This window comes from Odocoileus virginianus, chromosome 21 (assembly GCF_023699985.2).
Source record: "Odocoileus virginianus isolate 20LAN1187 ecotype Illinois chromosome 21, Ovbor_1.2, whole genome shotgun sequence".
Lineage (NCBI taxonomy): Eukaryota > Metazoa > Chordata > Mammalia > Artiodactyla > Cervidae > Odocoileus > Odocoileus virginianus.
Window position 1 is genome coordinate 33,524,575 of NC_069694.1, and position 26,991 is coordinate 33,551,565.

General features: G+C 38.4%; 1 protein-coding gene and 1 long non-coding RNA gene across 4 annotated transcripts in view; one reads left to right on the forward strand and one right to left on the reverse strand.

Moving 5' to 3' along the window:
* HPGDS (hematopoietic prostaglandin D synthase) overlaps positions 1 to 1,623 on the reverse strand; it is a 29,510-nt gene extending 27,887 nt beyond the window's left edge. The window contains exon 1 of one of the 2 annotated variants that reach the window (XM_070452154.1): positions 1,091 to 1,623. The gene's annotated coding sequence lies outside the window, so the exon portion shown is untranslated. The remainder of the gene's footprint in view (positions 1 to 1,090) is intronic. The other variant, XM_070452152.1, reaches the window with a different exon arrangement.
* LOC139030222 (uncharacterized) lies at positions 215 to 25,386 on the forward strand. 2 transcript variants are annotated; one of them, XR_011482511.1, is made up of 6 exons: positions 215 to 322; positions 6,697 to 6,777; positions 14,617 to 14,715; positions 19,051 to 19,266; positions 21,488 to 22,516; positions 24,336 to 25,386. It is a non-coding gene; the product is annotated as an uncharacterized lncRNA (long non-coding RNA). The 2 variants fall into 2 exon arrangements; XR_011482510.1 differs by lacking the exon at positions 24,336 to 25,386 and having other exon boundaries at positions 21,488 to 22,658.
* Positions 25,387 to 26,991: the final 1,605 nt, after the last annotated feature.

Below are 26,991 nucleotides of genomic sequence, written 5' to 3' on the forward strand. Positions count from 1 at the left end.
AAAGAGGAAAGATACTCATAATTAGACCCTCACTTCACATGATACATAGAAATAACACCCAGGTGTATTATAGACTTGAATATTATCTAATGGGCCTGTGCAAATTCCAGTGTCATGCTGGTCACTTATTTCCTGCTAGCTTCATCTCCGAGCCCTGTCTTAGTCACTCTGTGTTAGGGGAAGCTGCATTTATTTCCTGAAATGGTTTAGAAACAAGAAGGAAGAAGTTTGATCGTGCCTAAGATTCTCCGGTACACCTAGAAACTAACTGCTACTTTTCTCCCACTCCACACCAAGTCATGGGAAGTTCCTGATTCGACAGGTAAACAAAAAGCTTACTTCAGCTTCTTTTTGAAAAATAAGATATAAAGATTCTTAAAGAACATAGGGGTGGGTGACTAAATAATACCCTGGGTAGGTATTAGTTTCCCACATAAAAATTCATATGAATGTAGCCATTAAGTGCAAAAGAAAATACAGCTTTTGATATTTGCTAAACTTGTTTAGAAATGAAATACTTTACTTAGAAAATAGTAGTGCTTTTGCAAAATTCTACACTGGGTATTTCCTTTCTTTCTTCTAGTTTTGTAGCTGTTTTTTACTTTATGTAACACTGGTACATTTCAGACGATTAACAACAAAATACAGAAATGTTTAATCCCAGAAGCAATTTTCATGCAGTCATTGAAAATACAAACTATCTTTACAAATCCATTTAATTTTAACTAAGTCTTTATTCTAATCTGTAAATTGCTGTAAGAGCCCAGTAAAACAGAGTCTCAAAAATTCTAGTGTCTCTCCTAGAAAAATGACAATATCCAAATTCAGCTCTCTGGCAAAGGAGGCTAAGATTCAAATACTTTGTTAAGCACTTTAAAGATTTAAACAGATTATTTGAAAATGGGATGGAATTTGGGGAGTAATTTTGATGGATAGAAGCTTACAAATAAAGAACAATTTTACAGTTCAATCTAAAAACAGAGCATAAGACAGACACATACAGAATATGACAGTAATAAAAATAAACCTAAAATGAAGAATGAAAATTATATCATTTCTAATCTCTGTACAGTTCAATCATATCACTTACTTGGGCTGTGTCTCTGTGGAGTTTCTAGTATCTTCTATGCTCGTGTATATGATTGCACTTGGGTTTATATGATGAGTAAGATACATGGTCACAAGCCAATGAGAGAAGTGACTTACTTCCATCTAAGTCTCTTCCTTCATTTCTTAGATGAAATGTGCCCGCCTAATAGTATAAAGACTTCCAGTTATTCTTGGCATTTTATAGGATCTCTTGTATAAATAACCTGAGTTATTTGCATACAGTTAGTAAAGTCAAAGTTATAGGTGTCTATTGGTATATGTTCATTTATCTTTAAAGCCTTTAAAAAAAAAAAGGAGAGAGAACCATAGGCCCCAAGAGAAAAAGAAAATTTGAGAGTGAGTAAACCCTCTTTACAGATATATACACAACTTGCTCCTTACCTCACTAGCTCTCCTTGGTGAGTCCTTGGCTAGTCCTTGATTGACGACCTCCTCCCCAGAACCCTCCTCAAACAACCTCATCCTTTACCTGCTCTATGTTTATTCATCACAGTGTCTGACAACACAATGTATTTAATATGTTTGTATTCATCCTTCCCCAGGGGTTTGTGAGCTCCATGAACAGCATATCATTGTTTTAGTTTACTGTTGTGTCCTCAGTATCGACAGGAGTACACAGCATAAGCACTGATGGATATTTGATGGATGAATGTTCCAGTGTATATTTCCCCACAAGTCATTTTTTTAAAGAAGCTCTCTAAATTCTCATTGCTGGTAGTATATTTCACTTGCACTGTTACAAGGGCTGAAACTAAATCCCCCTAACCAAGGTCCTTGACTGAGTTTGTAATTAATCTCTTGGTTTAAAACTGTATTCCCCTTCTTGTCCCCTCTGACCTCAATATTGTCCTAACAGAACACTCACCAACCAGAGTCAGATGACTAAGATTGCTGTTGTTGATAATAGTTTTAGTATACCAAGATGGCTATTATCACTATCATAGTTCAGTTCAGTTCAGTCGCTCAGTCGTGTCTGACTCTTTGCATCCCCATGGACTGCAGCATGCCAGGCTTCCCTGTCCATCACCAACTCCCCGAGCATACTCAAACTCATGTCCACTGATTTGGTGATGCCATCCAACCATCTCATCCTCTGTCGTCCTCTTCTCCCGCCTTCAATCTTTCTCAGCATCAGGGTATTTTCAAAGGAGTCAGTTCTTTGCATCAGGCAGCCAAATTATTGGAGTTTCAGCTTCAGCATCAGTCCTTCCAATGAATATCCAGGACTGATTTCCTGACTATTAGGATGGACTGGTTGGATCTCCTTGCTGTCCAAGGGACCCTCAAGAGTCTTCTCCACACCATAGCTCAAAAGCATCAATTCTTTGGTGCTCAACTTTCTTTATAGTCCAAATCTCACATCCATACATGACTACTGGAAAAACCATAGCTTTGACTAGACGAAATTTTGTTGGCAATGTCTCTGCTTTTTAATATGCTGTCTAGGTTGATCATAACTTTTCTTCCAAGGTGCAAACATCTTTTAATTTCATGGCTGCAGTCACCATCTGCAGCAATTTTGGAGCCCCCAAATGTAAAGTCTGTCACTGTTTCCACTGTTTCCCCATCGATTTGCCATGAAGTGATGGGACCAGATGCCATGATTTTAGTTTTCTGAATGTTGAGTTTTAAGCCAGCTTTTTCACTCTTCTCTTTCACTTTCATCAGGAGACTCCTTAGTTCTTCTTCCTTTCTGCCATAAGTGTGGTGTCAGCTGCGTATCTGAGGTTATTGATATTTCTCCCAGCAATCTTGATTCCACCTTGTGCTTCATCCAATCCAGCATTTCTCATGATGTACTCTGAATATAAATGAAATAAGCTATCATAATTAATCCACAAATCCAGGTTGTTTCTCAAGGGCAAGGTGAGCTAACAGACCCCAAGCATGGACCACCTGGCCAGAGATATCCTGTAACTCCCAAAACTACAATTAAGAAGTATCACAGAAGTGTCACAAACCAATAATTAATCCCAGCCTTTTGGTTCTTTCCCTTAAAAAATAAAAGCCTAATGAAAGACCAAGCTGGAGTAGATCTGAGGCTTGCCTCCCACTCCCTTGCTTGATGTCCTGCAATAAAGTCTTCCTTTGCTGCAAACTTCCACTGTCAGAGTTTGGCTTTCCATGCTGTGTGTACATGAGCCCTTCGCTTGGTTTCAGGGTCATTTTGTTTAAAGTAAAACTGGAGGGAAAGATTTCCCTATGGCAAGTACAAATTGGCAATTGCCATCTACAGCTACAGGGATTAAGTCATGTGCTGCTGCTGCAGGTGATTTTCAACTCTCCCCTGAAAGGAACTCAAGCTGGAGAGCAGAATTGAGGCACTTTCTTCTCTGGGAATACTGGCACAACAGGTCACTAACATCCTTCTTGGCGTTGACTACTCCTTGTGAATAGCAGTAACCTTCACAAGACTAGCAGAAAGTTTCCGCAAGAAATATGTGCTTGATCACATGTACTCTCCCTTCATCAAAATCACATATATGCTGACCTTCCCCCTCTACCTCTTTGGAGTAATTTCCTAGAGCTATCTGTGTCTCCTAGGTTATAGTCCTCATTTTGCCTTAAGTCAACACCTATGTCTTGTTGATGAATCTTAAAAACAGATTAGTAACAAATGCCTAAATGTTTTAGGAATTTATTTTTTCAGTCTTTAGTGCAGAAATTAATTCCAGCTACAATATTAGAACAGCTCAGTGAAAAGGTACAGTGAAATAAATACCTGTCTGGATATTATTTAACCTGCAGATTATCCATGAAACATTTTAATGACAGTCTAGTTTTTAACTTCCAGAAGGCAACAATAGCGACCTATCAATCATTTAATATTTCCTATTTCTAACTGCTTTAAACTTTGAAAAGTTTTCATATCCATTTATTATAAACATAGAAATGAATATATATATATATGTGTGTGTGTGTGTGTGTGTGTGTGCATGCATGCTCAGTCATGTCCAACTATTTGTGAACTCATGGACTGTGACCTGCCAATATATATTAACCTATGAAAAGTCTAATTAAGAAGATACAAGTACAAGACTTCTCTGGTGGTCCAGTGGTTAAGAATCCTCCTTCCAATGCAGGGGTTGCCAGTTTGATCCCTCATTGGGTAACTAAGATCTCACATGCCTCAGGGCAGCTAAGCCTGTGCACCACACCTAGAGAAGAAGCCTACGAACCACAAATGAAGAGCCCATGCATCACAGCAAAGACCCAGTGCAGCACCCCCCACAAAAAAAAAAAAAAAAAAAACCACACACACACACACAAGTATAGCCTCTTGCTGCCAAAATGATATATGTAACTCAAAATCAAGTACAAATGGAATGGAAGCAGTCCAAAATTAACACATTGCATCAATTATCTTTCACTGAGTTTTAGCTTACATTCAAAAAAATCTTTTTGTCCTCACCTTGATTATTTTTAATCCCCATTTCAGAGATGAAGAAACAGAGATGCAGGTAGATTAGATAAATTGGCCAGGAATTTGGAATGGGACAAGCTAGAATGAAAGCCTAGGCCTTCAGATGACACATTTAATATTCTTTCCCTACATAATGCTTAGTAGAAAAAAAAAGTTAAATATGCAAAAATAATAGCACTTTGCTCATTTTCTGGAACGACTTTTTGCTTAACAGCCCATTCTGCTTGGCTGGCTCGGCTGGCAGAGAACAAATCACCACTCGGGGAGGGGTAGCCGTTTGCTCCTTGGTCACCGATCAACACAGGCTGTCCGAGGGGTTGCCCGCTGCCTTTGTGTGTGTAGCGTTCACACTAGCAGCTCCCTGCTGCTTCTCTGCCTCCTTGTCCTCATTCTGCCCCAATGTGGCAGTTTAGTCACTTACAGTGCCACCTGAGGTTCCAGCTGCCCACCAACCAACACAACCAACACAACGTGGTCTTGCCACCTCCTGGGCAGCACAGCAGGATCCTAGTGTCCTTCTGCTCAGGAACCACACATTTCCCCCCTCTCTTCTTCTGTCCCTAACTCAAGTGGGAATGCTGCAAAATCTCCTACTACAAACTGTAGGACTTGGGCAAGTTATTAACCTGTCCGTGCTGCATCCCCTTCATCTTTAGATGGAGATTTACTCTAACACATATTTATTGAGTACTTAATCTCTGCCAGGTGCTCTTCTGGGTAATAGAGGTAAAGCAGTAAGCAAAAGAAGACAAAAATCATCACCCTTACAGAGCAGTCTTATGATATTAGTAGTAACTCCCTCATAGAGTTTTGAAAACATTTAATGAGTACATAGTGCTTCCAATAGTGCCTGATGTACAGTTAGAGATCTGTGAGTATTAGCAGTTGTTAATATCATTAACAAGTGTCTGAAGAGGGGATCAGTTTCCTTCAAGAGTCTATGCTGATGAATTCTTGCATCCTCTATAGTTAGGTTTTGGAACCAAGAGCCGGAAAGAAAAGCAGTTGCCGGGCAACTTTTATTTTTCATGATGCTTCATCCTCTCCTGAGGATGAGAATGAACACAAAGTCAACTCTCTGTCTGAATAGAGGGAAGGGAAATTTGAGAAATGCAAGATGAAAACCCTGTGTGGATCACTATCTCACAGCTCCCTGCCCCCAGTGGGGTAATTATTTCTTCATGCTAGGTACCCTTTATGGACATCCTGTGCATCTAGATTGGACTGCATGAGATGTAACTGTGAATAAATGTGGCAATTTGTTACACTTTGTCCACACAATCATTAGAAGGACTATTATAATTTGTATCTTCCTTTTCTCCATTACTCCCAAATTGAAAGCCAACTGATAAAATTATCAAGCTCCTAACTGCTGTTTAAAACCCAGTGTTAACTCAGAGTCCAAGTTTTTCTTATTTTCCTTATTCTCCAACCTACACAGTAGTGTGCTCTTTCAAGGTACTGATGAGACTTCTGGTCTGGAGTACTGCCAGCTGGAGCCCTGGTATTGGAATTCCAGCTCCACTGCTTTCCAGCTCTGGAATCTTAGGCAGATCCTCACCCTCTCTCACCATGTTTCCTCTTCTGTAAAACAAATGGTGATGATAAAAAATTATCCTTATCAGAGTAGAAAGGATTAAACAGGTTAATATATTCAAGTAACTCTGCATTGCTTGGCAAGTGGTTACTGCTTGGTAAGTGTTGGTGGTTATTACATATTTCTTCAATAATGGAAAAAATAAATATAATATAAAAATAGCTCACATGTTATTTCCTTCTTATTTTTTTTATTTTGGTAAAGGGGAAGTAGTCAATCTACTTTTAGCTCACATGTTATTTCCTTCTTATTTTTTTTATTTTGGTAAAGGGGAAGTAGTCAATCTACTTTTCTAGCTGCACTGTTGATGGAAAAAGAAGGAAGTCTCCAGGAGAAGCCCACAGAGCTTCCTTCTCAACTTCTAAAGCTTTCTGGTATATTTTACTTAATCAAACAATTTCCTTTTCATAATCAGTTATTTGAGAATCTGAAAACATCTAAAACTGAAGTATTTAAACCTGGGATTAAGAAAGCAGGAAATGAAGAATATGTTTCTTTTTCTGCTCCTAACCTATTTGGGTAATTGAAATGTTCTTGCAAATTTTTGGTATCTGTGTTTCCCCAGATTTCAACAGGGACAGCACTATTTTTCTTACCTGACGCTTCAGGTACTGTGAAGAATAATAGAGCAGTTATCACCAAGAATGTGAGTAAATGTTTTTCTGCCTAGACTTTTGGCTGAAAGAGGATTCCCAGATACAAGAAAATAATATAAATAGATAATATTTGTTGATTGCTTCCTGTGGGCCGGGCACTGAACAAAGGGCTTGCCATGTATTATCTCATTTAATGCCCACAAAGTGACATCATGAATAGTTACATAACTTGAGTGTGGTTACATTACTGACAAAGGCTTGTCATGAAAGCATTTCTAGATGTAAAATTCCTTAAATATTTGAATCTTATTCATGAGGTTGCATGTTTACTCTTCTATCAAGAATGAGGAAAATAGGCATCAAAACAGAGTAAGTTAACTTGTTTTTCAAGAATTTTTCAGATTCAATTACTGTCCCCTCTGTATCATTACAACATACACAATAGGAGGAAGGACCAGGCATTAAACCCCACCTCTGCCTTCACCCTGTCCTTTACCCAAAAGTGGCTCATCTCCTCTAAGAATGTCAGTCCTAGGAAGAAGAGTTAGCCATGTGACCTCCAAATTCACTTTCTGCTCTATTATTCAGTGACATAATTTTCCCTGAAGACATTTCCCCTCTTACATAAACAGCAAGTCCAAAGGGACACAAAGTTCATGGACTGTAGATTACAAGGGCACAAGCTATTTTGTCCTCAGATTTAGCAACACAGACAAGATACTCAGATCAAAGGTAGGTCATGCTCTCTGATAATCTCAGGTCACAGGATGGGAAGGATCGCCTCTTTAGAGGCACTGAGGTAACACACACAGGAGTGTAATTTAGAAAGAATGTTTTGGTGAGAGTAAACCCTCTCCTAGAAGTTGGTATGCAGCAAGCAACCCAAGCTGTATCTATTAAAATGATTTGTATATTTGACTTTTTAAAATACATTTTGAAAACACATTAATGCAAAGAAGTGTGTTTTTCCCATGAAATTTAGCAAAATGAGATTTTGGAGAAGAATATATCCAAAAATTTCCAGGAATCTGTAATGAACTAATAATAGCAAACGCTGATATTTGTGCTAATCAGTTACCTAGTACTAATGTTTTAATTTGTCAAATTCTCAAAGCAACAGAGCCAACGTTTTAGCCAGCTAATGTGCCTTCAGAGCCTTTGTTATTAATCACTGCAATAGATGGCCTCATAAATATATCACTAGGCTGAATTAAATAATAAAACTATATTTATGATAAATATATTTCTGTATTATTTTTAATATAAATATAAATCTATGTTTCTAATATTTTTATATTAAATAAATTTTATAAATATTTATGTGTATCTTACTTATGCATTTGTTTGTTATTTATGGTTTGTTTGTTATTTATATTTCTTACTCTACCAGGCTTCTATCATTTGCTGACACTGTTTCTTAGGATTATTTAACTATACATTAGCCTGGCCATACATATCAAACAAATTTCTAATCTAAATTCTTTCTGCTAAGCATTTTTTATTTGCCATTTCATTCTAGAAACTGATTTGGCATGCCTTTATATCAAGTGCACAGGATTTCTAGCAGAATCTTTCAGACTGGCTTATATTGCAAATAGGAAATTGCTTAGAACAAAGGAAATCTTGGTTTTGCTGACACAACTAACATCTGCTGTAATGCATCTACAAAGGAAACAGAATTCTCCAGTGAAAGGAGAATTCTAAATGATGACTACAGAAATTAGATGAAGCTTCAATTCTTGGAACACAGACTTATACAAGAATATGAAAATAAACACCGTTTTTATAAGCAAAGAATCAGTTTTCATCTACAGCAAATTAACAGATCCAGAAAACAATGAACAAAGTTATGCTAAAAATTATTTTTCTGGCCTCCAAAATAGTTTTGCTACATGAGTACTTCAGTCCTTCATGAGCATGAGCAATATGGAGAGAAAACCTCATTGTTTTCATCAAGTTGCTAAACGCTGGGACCTTGCCCATGAAGGCTGGAAATGGTATGTTTCCTGGCAATATGTACATCGTGTTAATATAAACCATTTCAATAGCTCATAGCAAGCTACAGGCTTCAATTAGGATGAACCACTGTAGTCTGGAGGAAAAGATCCCAAATTGTCTCCAAGGCCTGGGATTTGTAAGAATTTTTATAAAGGGCTTCCCAGGTGGCTCAGTGGTAAAGAATCCACCTGCCAAGCAAAAGATGTGGGTTCGACCCCAGGTCAGGAGGATCCCCTGGAGAAGGACATGGTAGTCCACTCCAGTATTCTTGTCTGGGAAATCACAGGACAGAGGAGCCTGTTGGGCTGCTGTCCATGGAGTCACAAAGAGTCAGACACGACTTAGCAACTAAACAACAACAATATAGATGGTAAAAAAAAAAAAATTGGACATCCGTAGATTGGTGTCACAACCAAAAGAAGATAGATAAGTGTAATTCTGAGAAGAACTGAATTCTTCCTAAATATTAAATGGTCCCTATGGCCCATGTAAGAATGTCAGACACCACTAACCTGTGATTACAAAGTTTTTGTTTAATTGCTTGGAGGAGTGGTTTTGATCATTTGGCTATTCACTTCCTTCCTCAAAATCCATCTGTTTTCCTCTCAAAATTCTATTCCTTTCAAAGAGGGCAAGCCTTAATCAAATACTTCTGTTTAATGAAGAAATCAGAAGCACAAAGAAATGAATAATTAACATGAGATTATCGTCCAGTTAACATTTACACAACCAAAATGTTGGAGAAGGAAATGGCAACCCACTCCAGTACTCTTGCCTGGAAAATCCCATGGATGGAGGAACCTGGTAGGCTATAGTCCATGGGGTTACAAAGAGTCGGACACAACTGAGCGAATTCACTTCACTTCACTCACTTCACTTCATACTTTGTCACTGGAGAAGGAAATGGCAACCCACTCTAGGATTCTTGCCTAGAGAATCGCATGGACAGAGGAGCCTGCCGGGCCATGGTCTATGGGGTTGCAGAGCGTTGGACACGACTGAAGTGACTGAGCACGCACGCGCGCAACCAACAGGTATCGAACACTAGTACCAGCACCATGAGATTTCTCTTAGAATGGTTTTTTTTTTAATATATATATAATATGTGCTTTTGGGTGTCTCATGAGAACATTTTATTTTATTCTTTTTTCCATTTATTTTTATTAGTTGGAGGCTAATTACTTTACAACATTGCAGTGGTTTTGTCATACATTGAAATGAATTAGCCATGGATTTACATGTATTCCCCATCCCGGTCCCCCCTCCCACCTCCCTCTCCACCCCATCCCTCTGGGTCTTCCCAGTGCACCAGGCCCAAGCACTTGTCTCAGGCACCCAACCTGGGCTGGTGATCTGTTTCACCCTAGATAATATACATGTTTCGATGCTGTTCTCTTGAAACATTCCCACCCTCACCTTCTCCCAGAGTCTACAAGTCTGTTCTATACATCTGAGTCTCTTTTTCTGTTTTGCATATAGGGTTATCGTTACCATCTTTCTAAATTCCATATATATGTGTTAGTATACTGTAATGGTCTTTATCTTTCTGGCTTACTTCGCTCTGTATAATGGGCTCCAGTTTCATCCATCTCATTAGAACTGATTCAAATGAATTCTTTTTAATGGCTGAGTAATATTCCACAGTTTCCTCATCCATTCGTCTGCTGATGGGCATCTAGGTTGCTTCCATGTCATAAGAACATTTTAAAAGAAAAAACTTTGTAAGACAATTTTCGGTTTTCCATCACTATCTTAGATACAAGATGCTTTAATAGACAGGTGCAAATATTCTCTTTGCCATGCAAATTTATCCCCCTACTGCTTATGCTGTTTGTTAAAAGGACCCAGTTTTCTATAACTGATGCAACACTTGGAAAGAGGATTTGATAAACAACTGACAATAATTTTGTGATTTCTTTGGCAAGTGTATTTTCAGTATGCTCTAATAAATTTATATTTTGGTTTTTCAGTGGTTCATGACATATTGAGTTACCTAATTCCATTTGCCAAAAGACCAGACTAAGGAGCAGATTTTAGGTTAATGGAGGCTTGCTAATTGCAGACATTTGGTAAGGCTCAATTTGAATAGAGAAACTTTCTTTTCTATAAATAAATAGAAACTATTTGTTATATTGACTTAAACTTCAATTTAATAGGCTGCTATGTTTTTGTAAGTGTTCAGAATCAAAACTTTTGTCTTTTATTTCTTCAAATGTAGTGGTGCTTCTACCTCAATTTTAACGTTCTCCTCATTTTTTAATTTAAAATAGCAGATAAGAGATAAGTGCTCCAGATGACAGCAAAGTCTTCAGTTACACAGCTCAAGCAAAATGGGGCTCAGATGAATATCAGCTACCAAGATTAAGTCGCTGTTCATGGTTCATTCTTTCAGTTTTAGAAAACACCAAGTATTATAGTCTTTTTTTAAAAAGAAAAATCAAAGTCATCTTTTATCTTTTACTGAAGTCAAAGACAACTTTTAACACCCTATGAATTTCAAAAAGTGAAGTTCGAACTTAAAGCCAGTTACATGTTAAGTTTTAGTTCTCACTCTTTGTATCCTATGCATTAAGTCCTATTTATAAATTCAAAGAATAAGGATAGCAAAACTCCTAAAAATGTGCTTTTTAAAGAAAAAAAAGTACCACCATAAAAGAAAATACTTTTTTAAAAAGTGTAGAAGCTTTTTCGTGCATTATCTTGAAAATTGTATGATGGATAGACTCAAATTAAATGTATGGATTGATCTTTTCAGAAACTGAAAAATCACAATTCTTATACATCCTTTACTTGGAGTTTTAAAAATTGTTTTTTCTTTTTCATTATTTACATCTTTAGTTTGAATCCTATGCTTCAATTTCCAAATTTGTTCTTTCAAGCAGCTGGTTAAGCATGACATAATAGCAACGTATGTTTATATCCCCATACCACAGTAAATGACAGTGTAAGTATACGAAAGGTGTATTCAGAAAGAGATGAAGGGAGTTAAGCATACAAAAAACATTTCAAAAAATATTTTGGCAGACAAGAAGTAAGTTAGAGGAGTGGCACTTGATTAAATCCATTCCCTCATAGCTCAGTCAGTAAACAATCAGCCTGCAACTCAGGAGACCTGGGTTCAGTTCCTGGGTAGGGAAGATCCCCTGGAGAAGGAAATGGCAACCCACTCCAGTATTCTTGCCTGGAAAATCCCATGGACAGAGGAGCCTGGTGGGCTACATTTTATGGGGTCGCAAGAGTCAGATACAACTTAGTGACTAAACCACCACCACCAGTCAGTTACAACCCAAGTTTCCTAAGGGTGGGGAGGAGGACATATACTGAGAAGACATCATCCCAGTAAAACTGAAGAACCCATAAAGCACTAGGAACACAGAACCCACAAAAGTGAACTTGAGATTCAGGGCAGAAAAGGAGATTGGTCAAAAGTCAGCAGGGAAAGCATTAGATTGCTAGTTGCCCTATTCTTTCTCAACCACCAGTGCCCATCAACCAACCCTTCTATCTTTAAAAAAATTAAAAAGTAGGGGGGAAAAATGTGGGGAAACAGAGACTATGCAAGGTATGAAATATAAATCAAGTATTCTAAGTATTGAATTACTTTCTTATATAGAACTTTGGAAAATAATTTCTGAAAAATTAAAGTGAGAATATTGCAATCAACTGGAGTACTTAGTATGTTTCTTTCATGATAGCAATAGTTGTAGGGCTGTTTAAGGCACATGGAAGATCTGTAATGGAAATCTTATTAGACCTATTATGCAGATAAGAAAATTAAGCCTTACAGGAATTAAGTAAGCAACTTATCCAAGGTCAAACAGCTATTAGGCAGTGGTCCTAGTACTCAGACTCAGTGCTGTCAATTATAAGCCTTATGCTCATACTGCTATCCCTAAATTCTTCGAAAAATTTTGGTTTACAATCACTCTGAACAAAGGGAAGACTCTCTGGGATAAAGAAATAAGTGTTCTGGAATGGTCCCTGTAAATTTTGTTGTTGTTCCTGTTAGTCACTAAGTAATTAAAAGTTCCAAATTTGCCACCAGGGAAGACCTCCTGCAAATTTAGAACTTCTAATTGCTTCATTGTTTAATTAGGTTGATGAACTTGAAATGTTAAGACTGGTGTAAATACTTTTAAGTATTACATTTTCTCTGAAGCAGCAAATAAAATTAAATTTAGAAATGAAAATTAAACTGAACAACGTGGGTCAGTCCTACCCAGGGTTTCTTATCTTTTTTTTTGTTAGTCATTTCCTCTGACGCTTGTTTTTCTCTGTGCCTAGTGAGTTCTAAACTCATCCTCTGATGGAAATTTTCCTGTGGTGAACAGTTAAGATCAAAGTACCTAATGTGATTGATACCCATTTAAATATTAGCTTAATTTTTTTTTTTTTTTTGCATTCTTTACCAACCTCTGTCAGGTTGTTCAAATGTCAATTTGCATATTCACATATTGATTCTGCACAGGAAAAGTTGGGCAGAGTCATCCTTCAAGAGAGCTGAGCTGAGTTGGGGTATGGAGAATTGAGTAGAGTCGGTGAGAACGTGGATTTGTGGGCTAATCCGGAAGGAAAATCTTTACAGCATATCTTGTCCATCTGCCTCATCCAGCATTTTTAGGCAGGTTGAATAAAATGAAAAGTCTATCCAGAACAATAGTAAACATGGGGGAAATCTGCGTGGTAAAATGCGTTGTGAAGGTCATATGCAAACGGAGGAGAGGCAGTGCAGTGCAGGCAGGCGTAAGTCAGGTGAGGTTAAGGATGGGCTGAGGCCCTTGACCTTGTTCCAGCCTCCTTAGCTTGTTCACAGCCACAGGGAAGCTCTTCCTCCACCACCCCACTGCATGCCTGCCCAACTGGGAAGACCTCTAAATAATAAGCCTGGTTGGATTACTTCAGGTCATTTTGCACTGGAAACTTCAGGACAATGCTCAACCATCAGTTACACTGGACATCTTTTCCTTCCACTCCAGTTTGATAATGTCTGCTGAACAGACTTCTGATAAAGTGTATCTTTAGGTGCTAAGGTTTGTAAGTTCTGGGTAAAAGGCTGTAAAAGTCAACCTTTTCAAAGACCTACAAATGAAACACAAAAAGCTTGTTAAAATGAATTGCCTGATAACCTTTCTCTTTACATTTTTTTCTGCTTCATCTGTATTTTTAATCTCATTTTTTCCTTCCTGTAGAGATTTTTTTAAATGTTTCACAGTAAAAGCACATTTTTAGTGCACCAAATAAATTCATGTTGGGGGTGGAAATTTGTTACGTTATTGGTAAATTTAATATACTCTGTCACTGTGCAAAATTTGTGGTTTTATGCCATGGATGAAATGATCAATTTAGCTACTCTGCCATGTATATAGTGATAATATTCAGGCAAAAGGAAGAGACCAAAAATTTTTCTTCAATTTGTTTGGCTATTTTTCTTTGCTCCAGTAGTATTTTGTACATAATTTTTTTGCATGATCCCTTTGTTAATTTTTAGTAGAGGAATTGTTGAGTAACTGGTTATGTTTATTTTAAATGATAATACCAATTGTAGACTGATATCTAGAAAGGTTGCACAAACTAATTCTCCAGTTAATAGGACTTAATGCTGATTATTTTATTCTTTTTCACTCTTATGAGTAAAAACATCTCATAGCTATTATTGTTTTGTTTTTTACTTTTAAAATCTTTTTCTTTTTGTAAAATGAAACATATGTACAGAAAACCACACAGAAAAAAATGTGCATCTGAGCGCATTATTATAAGGTAATGCACGCACATTCAGTTGCTCAGTCATGTTCAACTCTTTGCCACCCCATGGACCATAGCATGCCAGACTCTTCTGTCCATGGGATTTTCCAGGCAAGGATACTGGACTGTGTTGCCATATCCTCCTCTAGGAGATCTTCCTGACCCAGGAATCAAGCCGTGACTCCTCCATCTCCAGGATTGGCAGGTGAATTCTTTACCAGTGAGCCATCTAGGAGGCCTTTTATAAGGTAAATGTGATCCTAACTTTTTCATACTGTTCATGGGGTTCTCAAGGCAAGAATAATGAAGTGGTTTGCCATTCCCTTCTCCAGTGGACCACATTTTGTCATACCTCTCCACTATGTCCCGTCCATCTTGGGTGGCCCTACACAGCATGGCTCACAGTTTCATTGAGTTAGACAAGGCTGTGGTCCATGTGATCAGATTGGTTAGTTTTCGGTGACTGTCATTTTCATTGTCTGCCCTCTGATGGAGAGGCTTATGGAAGCTTCCTGAAGGGAGAGACTGACTGAGAGGGAAAGTGGGTCTTGTGCTGATGGGCAGGGCCATGCTCAGTAAATCTTTAGTCCAACTTTCTATTTATGGGCAGGGCTGTGTTCCCTCCCTGTTGTTTGACTTGAGGCCAAACTGTGGTGGAGATAATGAAGATAATGGTGACCCCCTTCAAAAGGTCCCATGCAGGCACTTCAAAAAGTCCCATGCAACACCAAAAGAAACTATAAGCAAGGTGAAAAGACAACCCTCAGAATGGGAGAAAATAATAGCAAATGAAACAACTGACAAAAGATTAATTTCCCAAGTATACAAGCAGCTCATACAACTCAATACCAGAAAAACAAACAACCCAATCAAAAAGTGGCAAAAAAGACCTAAACAGACATTTCTTCAAAGAAGTCATAACAGATGGCTAACAAACATGAAAAGATGCTCAACATCGCTCATTATTAGAGAAACACAAATCAAAACTACAATGAGATATCATCTCACACCAGTCAGAATGGCCCTTATCAAAAAGTCTACAAACAATAAATACTGGAAAGGATGTGGAGAAAAGGGAACATTCTTGCACTGTTGATGGGAATGTAAACGGTGGAAGACAGTTTGGAGATTCCTTTAAAAACTAGGAATAAAACCACTGTATGACCCAGCAATCCCACTCCTAGGCATATACCCCAAGGAAACCAAAATTGAAAGAGAAACATGTATCCCATTATTCATTGCAGCACTATTTACAGTAGCTAGACCATGGAAGCAACTTAGATGTCCATCCATGGATGAATGGATAAAGAAGTTGTGGTACATATACACAATGGAATACTACTCAACCATAAAAAGGAACACATTTGAGTAAGTTCTAATGAGGTGGATGAACCTAGAACCTATTATACAGAGTGAAGTGAGTCAGAAAGAGAAAGATAAATACCGTATTCTAACACATATATATGGAATCCAGAAAAATGGCACTGAAGAATTTACTTACAGGGCAACAAGGGAGAAACAGACATAGAGAATAGACTTATGAACATGGGGAGAGGGGAGGAGAGGGTGAGAGGTATGGAAAGAGTAATATGGAAACTTACATGACCATATGTAAAATAGAGAGCCAATGGGAATTTGCTGTATAAACTCAAACAGGGGCTATGTATCAACCTAGGGGGGGTGGGGTGGGGAGGGAGATGGGAGGGAGTTTCAAAAGAGGGGAGATATATCTATACCTATGGCTGATTCATGTTGAGGTTTGACAGAAAACGGCAAAATTCTGTAAAGCAATTATCCTTCAATAAAAAATAAATTAATTTAAAAAAAAAAGGTCCCATGCAGGCACTGCTGCACTCAGTGCCCCTAACCCTGCAGCAGGCTACTGCAGACCCACACCTCTGCCAGAGACTCCTGGACAGTCACAGGCAAGTCTGGGTCAGTCTCTTGTGGGGTCACTGCTCCTTTCTCCTGTGTCCTGGTGCACACAAGGTTTTGTTTGTGCCCTCCAAGAGTGTGTTTCCCCTGTCCTGTGTAAGTTCTGTGGTGGGGTTAAGGCTACCTCCTCCAAGAGGGCTTATGCCATACCCAGGTCTACTGCACCCAGAGCCCCTGCCCTTGCAGCAGTCCACTGCTGACCCATACCTCTGCAGAAGACACTCACAGTTCTGTCTTGGTCTCTGTGGGGTCTCTGGGTGCTGGGGGGGGCACAAGGTTTGTTTGAGCCCTCCAAGCGTCTCTGGCGAGTATGGGATTTGACTCTAAACAGAATTTCTCCCCTCCTATCATCTTGCTGGGGCTTCTCCTTTGCCCTTGGACGTGGGTATCTTTTATTGGTGGGATCCAAAATTCTCCTGTCGATGGTTGTTCAGCAATGAATTGTGATTTTGGAGTTCTTGCAGGAGAAGATGAATGCATGTCTTTCTACTCCACCATGCCCTATGTCCAGATACCAAGATTCAAGGATGTTTTTGTCAGATTTGGTGCCCCTGCGCCAACTCTCCTGACTCATTTGAAAAGACCATGATGCTGGGAATGACTGAAGGTGAGAGGAGAGGGGCATGACAGAGGATGAGATAATTGGGTGGCATCACCAACTCGATTTACATGAGTCTGAATAAGCTCTGGGAGTTGGTGATGGACAGGGAAGCCTGGCGTGCTGCAGTCCATGGGGTTGCAAAAAGTTGGACACAGCTGAGTGACAGAACTGAACTGAACTGATCCTAAGTACTAACTAGAACAAGAAATAGAACTTTATCAGTCATCTCCTGAAATTCCCCCTCAACGTACTCATTCCCTTCAAAAGTAACCACTATCCTTACTTTTTAAACTAATCCTTCTTTGCTTATATTTGTGGCTTTGTTATCCAACAAGGCATGTATAAGAACTATCATGTAGTCTTGCCCATTTTTTAAAAATTGACTTTTTTTGGTTTCAATTTTATTTTATGTTTTATTGAAATAATTGGTTTATAACATTATATAGGTTTCATGCAGGCAGCATTATATTTCTACCTGTATACACCAGAGTATACTCACCATCAAAAATTTAGTTTCCACCCATTACCATACAGTTGATCCCGTTTACCCATTTTTCCCTCCTCTCAACCCCTTCTCCACTGGTAAATACTACTCTATTCTCCGTATCCAGATGTTTGTGTTTGGTTTGCCTTATTCATTTATACTACACGTATAAGTGACATCATACGGTATTTGTCTTTCTCCATCTGACTTACTTCACTTAATATAATAATCAAGATCCATTCATGTTGCTAAAAATGGCAAAATTTCATCTTTTTTATGACTGAGTATAATTCCACTGTATATATGTACCACACTTCTTCACTCTTTCATCCATTGATTAACACTTGGATTGTTTCCATATCTTGACTATTGTAAATAATTCTGTAATGAACACAGGGGTGCTTATATCTTTTCAGACTGATGTTTTTATTTTCTTCAGATAAATACTCAGAAGTAGAATAGATGGATCATATGGTAGTTTTTAATTTTTTTAAGAATCTCCATAATGTTCTCCACTGTGGCTATACCAGTTTACATTCCCACCAACAGTGTTTCAGGGTCTCACTTTTTCTCCATCCTCTCCAGCTCTGTTATTCCTTGCTTTTTTATGATATCTCACTGTGATTTTGGTTTGCATTTCCCTAATGATTAGCAATGTTGAACATCTTTCATGTGCCTGTTGGCCACCTATGTGTCTTCTTTAGAAAAATATCTATTCAGGTTTTCTGCCCAATTAAAGTTTTTTTTCCTGTTGTTGTTGAGTTGTATGAGTTCTTTATATATTTTGGATATTAACCCCTTATTGGAAAAGTAACTTGCAAATACCTTCTTTTTTTCGGTGATTTGTGGGCTGGTTTTCTTGATGGTCTCCTTTGATGTGCAGAAGATGTTTGTGTTCCTGTGCGCCTGTGCTCGTCCACATTTGAACACATATGAATGTAGCCATCAAATACAAAAGAAAATCAAGCTTTTGATGTTTGCTAAACTTGTGCTCCCGTGCTCTGCCATAAGATCAAGCCCTGGGTAGCCAGTGGTCCCAGAGTGAAAACACAGAAAGCCTAAGGCAGAACTACTCCAGCTGTCCTATAGCCTTCTGAATGAGGATGCTAAAAGGCTTGTTTTAAGCCTCTGAGAATTTCTTATGCAGCATTACGGCAGCACTAGCTGACTAATACAATGTTGTGAGGTTTTTCTCTAAATATCAATGTGATCCTGTCTGCAAATTACAAGAGGGGGAGAAATTTTAAAATAAAATAGCATGTAGAAAATATACTGCTCTTTTTCAAGAAAAGTATTCCAGGAGCACTTTGCCCATAAATAGTTGCCAAGGTTGGCAAGAGAAGTAACAGCTTCCAATAAACCAGCCAATGAAGCAGAGTGTACCAGAGGTAAAGTCAGAATAATTTATATTTCTTCAAGAAATATCTAATAGTTACTATATTAGGGTCTATCGAGAAATAGAACCAATAGGATTCATTTATATGTATATAAGTATATATATATATATATACTTAAAGAGATTTGTTAGAAGCAATTGGCTCATGAGATTATACATGTCTGCAGAGTCCAAAATCTTCAGGGTGGGCTGCCAGGATAGAGACCCATTGAGCTGATGCTGCAATTCCAGTTCAGAGGCCATCTGCTAAAGAACCAGGAAGAGCCAGTGCTGCACATGAAGTCCAAAAGCCACCTGCTGGAGAATTCTCTTTTGCTCAAGAAAACTGGTCTTTTTTTTTTGTATTCAGACTTTCCACTGATTGAATGAACCCAACATACTAGGTAAGGCAAACTACTTAAAGTTTACCAACATAAATGTTAATTTCATCTAAAACCTCTCAGCTTCAGAAACCCAGAATAATACTTATCCAAATAGCTAGGCATCCTGTGGCCCAGTTAAACTGACACATAAAATTAACCATTACAGTCATTTTGAGATTAATATTGACCATATGGCTAAACTTGGTATTTTGAGATCAACATGAATCCAATGTAACCAGGGTAAATAGCAAGACTAGTCAGATACAAGTGCACTGAAGTCATCCAGAAAAGAGAGACACAGCCAGCCAGAGTCCAATCAGGAGACCTCACACCAGTTATTTTAACAGAGAGAACTTAATAAAAATATTTGCTAGTGATGGAGGGACTGAAAAGGCAAAAATATTACGTTAAAATACCATGGAGTTAGCATATGCAGGAAGTAGTTACCACTTCTGGCCTGGAGGAATAAAGGGAAAGAGGTTATTTAAACATATAAGCTTGAAGCAAATGCCCATGTTGCTGAATGCCCATCCAGCTCACAGAGCTGGAGCATACCAGATCTCTAGGTGAGGGGATGGGGGAAGGGAACACCAGGGGTTAGCACTAGGGTTAGTGTTCTTGAGGGGGCACAGTGAGGCTGGGCCTGTGAGCGTTAAAAAAAAAAAAACAGGCCTGGAATCAAGGGCTACTACTGACATGGACTTCCACTTCGAGGGTGAAGTGCTGCTACAGGACATTCAGAGGTACAGCCAAAAAGAAGAAACAGGAAAGAGTAAATCTCTCCTTCCTTTTCCAGCTGAGGTCTCCCTCTAGCACCCTCTCTCGGCAGAGCCTAATAGACCACTGGCTTGCCAAGGAGAAAGCTGATTCAACCAACCCCAGTCCACTTCCAGCCTAGTAAAGAAGGGTAGATTTGTGGCTGGAAGACATTAGCTTAATAACAGGGCACAGAGTTCCTAATGGCTGTGACCTCCAAAGTAGGGTAGATGCACCCAGGAAGATGTATAAGACAATCCATTAGTAAATGGGAAGAAATCTATTTGTATTTTGTATTCTAAAAAAATAAGAAAGAAAAAAAAGCTTTATTAATTGTAAAGCACAGAATGGTAGTGAAAGTTATGTTTGAGAACATTAATATGGAGGAAGATGAAAACAAAAAATTTAGCTAAGAGGGGAAAACCTAAATAAAATATCAGGAAGGAAATTGGTCTGGCTAAAATGCAATGTATTTATACTTGTGCAGTGGCAAGGAAGAGGACCTAATAGCAGTAACTAAGAATCTTTTTGTACAAGTAAGACATGTTTGTACTAGTGGACTCAAAAAGGAAATCAAATAGGCTTTGTGGATCCCTAGTACCAATAGTCACATTAAGTTGGTATGCAAGGACGACCCTCCCTATTTGTTTGTGGGATGTCACATGGCTCCAGTGCTCAGAAAACTGAAATATACGCTATGCCATTGGCCACACGCAAGATTTTTCAAACACAGAAGCATGAGGACAAGCTCTCTTGTCAAGGGCACCACCATCTTGCGTTCTCCCATTGTTTAGCCACAGCAATGAGAATAAAGAGACACTCTCTCAAGTTGCTTATGCCACAGACAGCAGCAACAAGGAAGCCTGGGCCTGGAGGTCAGAGGACCTGGAGTAGATTTTTTCTTATACACAAATGAGACACATTTTAAGGACATCTACAAAAAACTGCAGGAAATACATGGAAAGGGAGACTAACAAAATGGTCAGACAGATGACGCATTGAGCCGCTTAAATTTTCATAATTAATGCTTATGTGACTCATTTGTACCCTTATGCTGGTGGAATCAAGAGATGTGTTGTGTATGGGGGGGGAGGATTTATTATTTTATTCTAGAAATATTTCTTGAGTGCCTTCTGGGTGACCAGCAATATTCCAGAAATCAGTGCTACAGAAATCAATGAACAAGATCAATAAGACCCCATCCCTCAAGAATTAAAGACCTAAGAGACTCTCTGAGGTAGCAGTGGCCTGGAACTTCAATTTCCTGATACACTTGAGCTCTGTAGATGTTAGAGTTCATGTTATCTAAGAATTTTCAATCTCTATGAACTTGCCCCCAAATTAGAATCAGAGTCAAGATAATCTCACCAAATCTACAGCCAATTCAGTGATATTATAATACTTGTCCCAAGCTAAGCTCAAAGCAATAAGCTTTTCTCCAACTCAAGGAGTCTTATATTAACATTATTAATTCTACTGTGTGCAGGTCAGGAAGAAACAGTTAGAACTGGACGTGGAACAACAGACTGGTTCCAAATAGGAAAAGGAATACATCAAGGCTGTATATTGTCACCCTGCTTATTTAACTTACATGAAGAGTTCATCATGAGAAAAGCTGGGCTGGAGGAAGCACAAGCTGGAATCAAGATTGCTGGGAGAAATATCAATAACCTCAGATATGCAGATGACACCACCCTTATGGCAGAAAGCAAAGAAGAACTAAAGAGCCTCTTGATAAAAGTGAATGAGGAGAGTGAAAAAGTTGGCTTAAAGCTCAGCATTCAGAAAACTAAGATCATGGCATCTGGTCCCATCACTTCATGGCAAATAGATGGGGAAACAGTGGCTGACTTTATTTTTTGGGGCTCCGAAATCACTGAAGATGGTGACTGCAGCCATGAAATTAAAAGATGCTTGCTCCTTGGAAGAAAAGTTATGACCAACCTAGACAGCATATTAAAAAGCAGAGACTTACTTTGTCAACAAAGATCCATCTAGTTAAGGCTATGGTTTTTCCAGTGATCATTTATGGATGTGAGAGTTGGGTTATAAAGAAAACTGAGCACTGAAGAATTGATGCTTTTGAACTGTGGTGTTGGAGAGACTCGAGAGTCCGTTGGACTGCAAGGAGATCCAACCAGTCCATCCTAAAGGAGATCAGTCCTGGGTGTTCATTGGAAGGACTGATGTTGAAGCAGAAACTCCAATACTTTGGCCACCTGATGCGATGAGCTGACTCATTTGAAAAGACCCTGATGCTGGAAAAGATTGAGGACAGGAGGAGAAGGGGACGATGGAAGATGAGATGGTTGAATGGTATCACCGACTCAATGGACATGAGTTTGGGTGGACTCCGGGAGTTGGTGATGGACAGTGAGGCCTGGAGTGCTGAAGTTCATGGGGTTGCAAAGAGTTGGACACGACTGAGCAACTGAACTGAACTGAACTGAATTCTACACATAATACGTAGTGACCAGCTGTCATATTGAAATGAAAGATGTGATTTTCTTGCTTGGTAAGAGAGTTGGAGCTGAATTCTTCACATCAAGCCAATGGTTTCTCTTTTTCTCAGTTTCTTCAGATGTAGCTTTAAAAAATTGGACCACTATGATAGCAAGTCTAAAAATTATTCAATAAAGTGGAATAGTGATCACTCATGTGCATAATTGATATTACTATTTTTACACTGTAGAATTCTTACACTGCTTGATGTTGGATGAAAATATAATCCAAGGTAACTTTCTGCTCATCTGGACAGCTTTGCATTTATCCCCAGTAGGGCTGTTTCAAGGATTAGAAAACTAAAGACCAGAATGAGCAAATGAACGAATAGAACTTGTATGGTAAACTCATATGCACATTCTTTTAAGGAAATATGAAGTAATCAAAAGTTTCTTTTAAAAGACATTTTAGGGAATCCATTTGTAAAAGCCAAATCTGTATATATTCTAAAGCTACTCATCCTTTAAAGCGATGAAAACTTTCTGAAGATGGATAGTATTGAGGTTGCTCAACAATGTGAATGTACTTATGCCACAGAACTGTACACTTAAACACTAAACTTAAACTTGAACACTAAAATGGTAAATTTTATGTATATATATTTTAATGTAATAAGAAATACTTTAAAAACTCCTCCTGAATAAAACCAAAGTTGAAAATATTCTCCAAATTGAGTCTGAAATTTCATCACATGTTATTTGGTTTGACTCTTGAGTGACTACTATACCCGCGGTTCTTAGGTTCCTGCCAAAGTCCTTCTGTGTGTCTTTGGCTTGGTTTTGAAGGATAACATTTATTGGCTACATAAAATATAACTCATGTCCTTACTGATTAATTAAAATAAATGAATAAATTCATTGTCCAAATTGAGTTCAGTTTTGAGTTTAAAGTTATAGCCTTAGCTCCAAGAAAATGCCTATTGCCTTTCTAGCATATGTATCCAATACTTATGTTTATATTTGCCAAACAATTCCTCCAGAGACACCATGTGACTACTTTTAATTGAAACATGTTGGAATTCTTTATCTGATGTCCAAATCTTACATAAATATATTTGTATGGAAAACTGTTTAACGATTCAATATCCATATTCAGGCCAAGGTATGTACACAGCTCAAATTATTTTCAATTCTAGTCCACTGGATCAATGTTCAACACAGAGTTGATGGTCCTATGAACCAGGAGATTATTGTCAAATACATAGTGCATAATTCTTAAACCAACTAGCTATGTGTTTTTAATATAAAACTGACTCCAATCTTTATCTGTCTCCAGAATGTTGTTTTCTAAGATTTTTTTCATGGTAGGCCATAAGGTGTTCTGCAGAGAGTCTAGGTTATTATATTGCTAAAAATTTTGGTTTGACTTTTTTATTTGAATAATTTTGTTATGAACAATTTAATACAATTCTAGTTCGTTATAGATATTTTTATTAATGTAAATGTATGTTTAATTCTGATTATAATAAACTGATTACTTCCAACTAAATTCAAAAAGCTTGTTGCAGAAGTAATGTTTCAATTCGCAGTCAGTAATACTAATCTGAAGGGTTCACTTTTTTTCCAATTATACTCTTCTCTGCTATGCAGAGTGCCACTATTAATGATGATTGTGGTCAATATTTCAATCAGATTGAAACTGTGTCTCCTGCATCTCCTGCCCTGGCAGGTGGATTCTTTACTGCTGAGACACCAGTCCTAATGATTTCATATTAAATAGATTAATTCTTCAGAATACCAAGTTTGGCTTTGAAATGCAGAGTCTGTATTTTGTGGTTTGATTAAGTTATTGTCTTTTATTTCCTCTTAACATCTATGGCTTGCACTTCCCAGGTGGCTCAGTGATAAAGAATTCACATGCCAATGCTGAAGATGCAGGATACGCAGTTTAGATCGCTGGTTTGGGAAGATGCTCTGGACAAGGAAACGGCAACCCACTCCAGTATTCTTCCCTGGAGAATTCCACGGACAGAGGAGCCTGGCAGGCTATAGTACATGGGGTCTCAAAAGAATCAGACATGACTTAGTGACTAAAACAACAACAAGTAACTATAGTATACATAAATTATTGGCACCACGCATTTTATAAGCACTTCATATGAATTAATTTATTTAATCCTCACATCACTATAGAGTATGTTTTATTATTATTATACCTATTTGATAAGTAAAGAAAACGAGGCTCAGAACTTCTCCATATTCTTACAGCTAATAGTTGAAAGAGTCAGAATTTGAATCCAGGAAGTCTGTCTTTAAAAGTATTGCTTTTAGGGACTTCCCTGGTGGTCCAGTGGCTAAAACTCCATGCTACCAAGTACAAGGGGCCAGGGTTCAAGCCCTGGTCAGGGAAACTAGATCCCACATGCTGCAACTGAAGATCCTGCATGCCACAACTAAGGTCTGGCAGAGTCAAATAAAATAAATAAATATATTAAAAAATAAAAGTATTGCTTTTAATCCCTAAATTATAACACAAGCATATCCTGTTACATTTTCTGCCTGCACCTAGCTTCATTTCTTGACTTTTCCTCTTTATACCTTGTGCTCATATATTATAAGAGTCACGGTTGTTTTTGTTTGGTTTGGTTTTGGTCTTTACAATACTTATTTTAGTTAGTGAAAATTGTTTGGCAAAGGGCAGAAGAGTGTGCTTGATTCTGTTGTTTTGCTTTGAGTTGCTGGGTCTTGGTCTTATCGATTGTGACTGGCAGTCAATAAGGATTGCCCAAGTGGCTTAGTAATATGAAAATCTACTTTTGCAGAAATGAATAGGACAAAAGGTATCACAAATATATTTTTAAAGGATTCTCTGTGGAATTATTGTGATCCCATGTAAATAAAACCTAGATGAACACCTTAATAAAGACAACAAAAACGGGTCCAGCATCATTCATAATTTGTCAGTGGTGAGTTAAGAGTTGAAAGCAAGGCTGAGAGTAGAGGCTACTACTTCTGACTTCCCATTTAGTGCTCTTTTCATTCTAACCACAAGAATTCAGTCTAACTGTGGGTACAGGAAAGTAAAAAGAAAGTTATAAGACGGGGAATGTGTTAGAGGTGAGCACATGGAAAATGGAATCCAAATGGAGAGACTAGAAAATGTTTCCCAAAGGAGATGATACAGAACTTTAGAGTTGACCTGGCAAAGGGAAGAGGGAATGTTCTGAGCAGTGACAACAGCATATATAAAAATCTCAGGTGTGGCTTCCCTGATAGCTCAGTTGGTAAAGAATCCACCTACAATGCAGGAGACCCTGGTTCAATTCCAGGGTCAGGAAGATCTTCTGGAGAAGGGATAGGCTGCCCACTCCAGTAGTCTTGGACTTCCCTTGTGGCTCAGCTGGTAAAGAATCCGCCTGCAATGTGGGAGACCTGGGTTTGATCCCTGGGTTGGGAAGATCCCCTGGAGAAGGGAAAGGCTACCCACTCTAGTATTCTGGCCTGGAGAATTCCATGGACTGCACAGTCCATGGGGTCACAAAGAGTCAGACATGATTGAGCAGCTTTCACTTTCAGGTCTGTGAAAGTGGAGGACTTGTTCAGAGATGTCTGGGTGAGCTAAAGTGTGGGAAAGAGGAGGCTAGATAAACAAAGGAGAAAAGGTAAGCATCCACTATGCCATACTAAAGAATTAACATCCTAGCCAAACTTTTGGGGATGGCATTGAAGGATTTTATACAAAGAAGTGTTATGATTAGAGTTGCATTTCAGAAAGAATACCCTGGCAGGAAAATGTAATGGACTTGGGAGTGGGGAGAGAAGACTGTAAAGACTATTGGTAGGATGCAAAGAGACAAGAGGAACCTTGTGATGCAATAGAGAGGAAAAAGCAAATTCCAGAGACAATGGTGAGGAAATAGTGATATTTTCAAAAACACATGCCATATGTGTCTGCTGTATGACACAGAGTCAAAAATGCAGAATGAGAAACACCCTAGGAGAGTTGCCTTGGAGAGGCGAGCTGGCTGGGACATCCGTGTAGAGACATGTAGTTGATATATGCTTCTGTGTCCCTGGGGCTCAGAAGAGTCAAAAGAGAGCTAAATTGTGATGATGTCCAATTATCCATTCATTAAATGTCTAGTGAGCCTTTACAAGTGCCAGATACTGTGAAAGGCTCTGGAATTCACAGGGGTTTTAAATCAAGCCCATCTTCATCTCCCAGGTATTTTGTTTATGGAGAAAATGAGGGACTTAAGAGGAGTTCAGGGAAGGAAAGAACGATGTCATTGTGTCCAGAGCATAGTAGTCAGTTCTCTCTGGGAAAAGTTAATGTGGTGTAGTGTTGTGAAGCTATCTTTCCTTTTCTCCTTTGCCTCCTGCTTCTCTTCTAATCACAGCTATTTGTAAGGCCTCCTCAGACAACCATTTTGCCTTTTTGCATTTATTTTCCATGGGGATGGTCTTGATCCCTGCCTTCTGTACAATGTCACAAACCTCCATCCAAGTTCTTCAGGCACTCTGTCTATCAGATCAATTCCCTTGAATC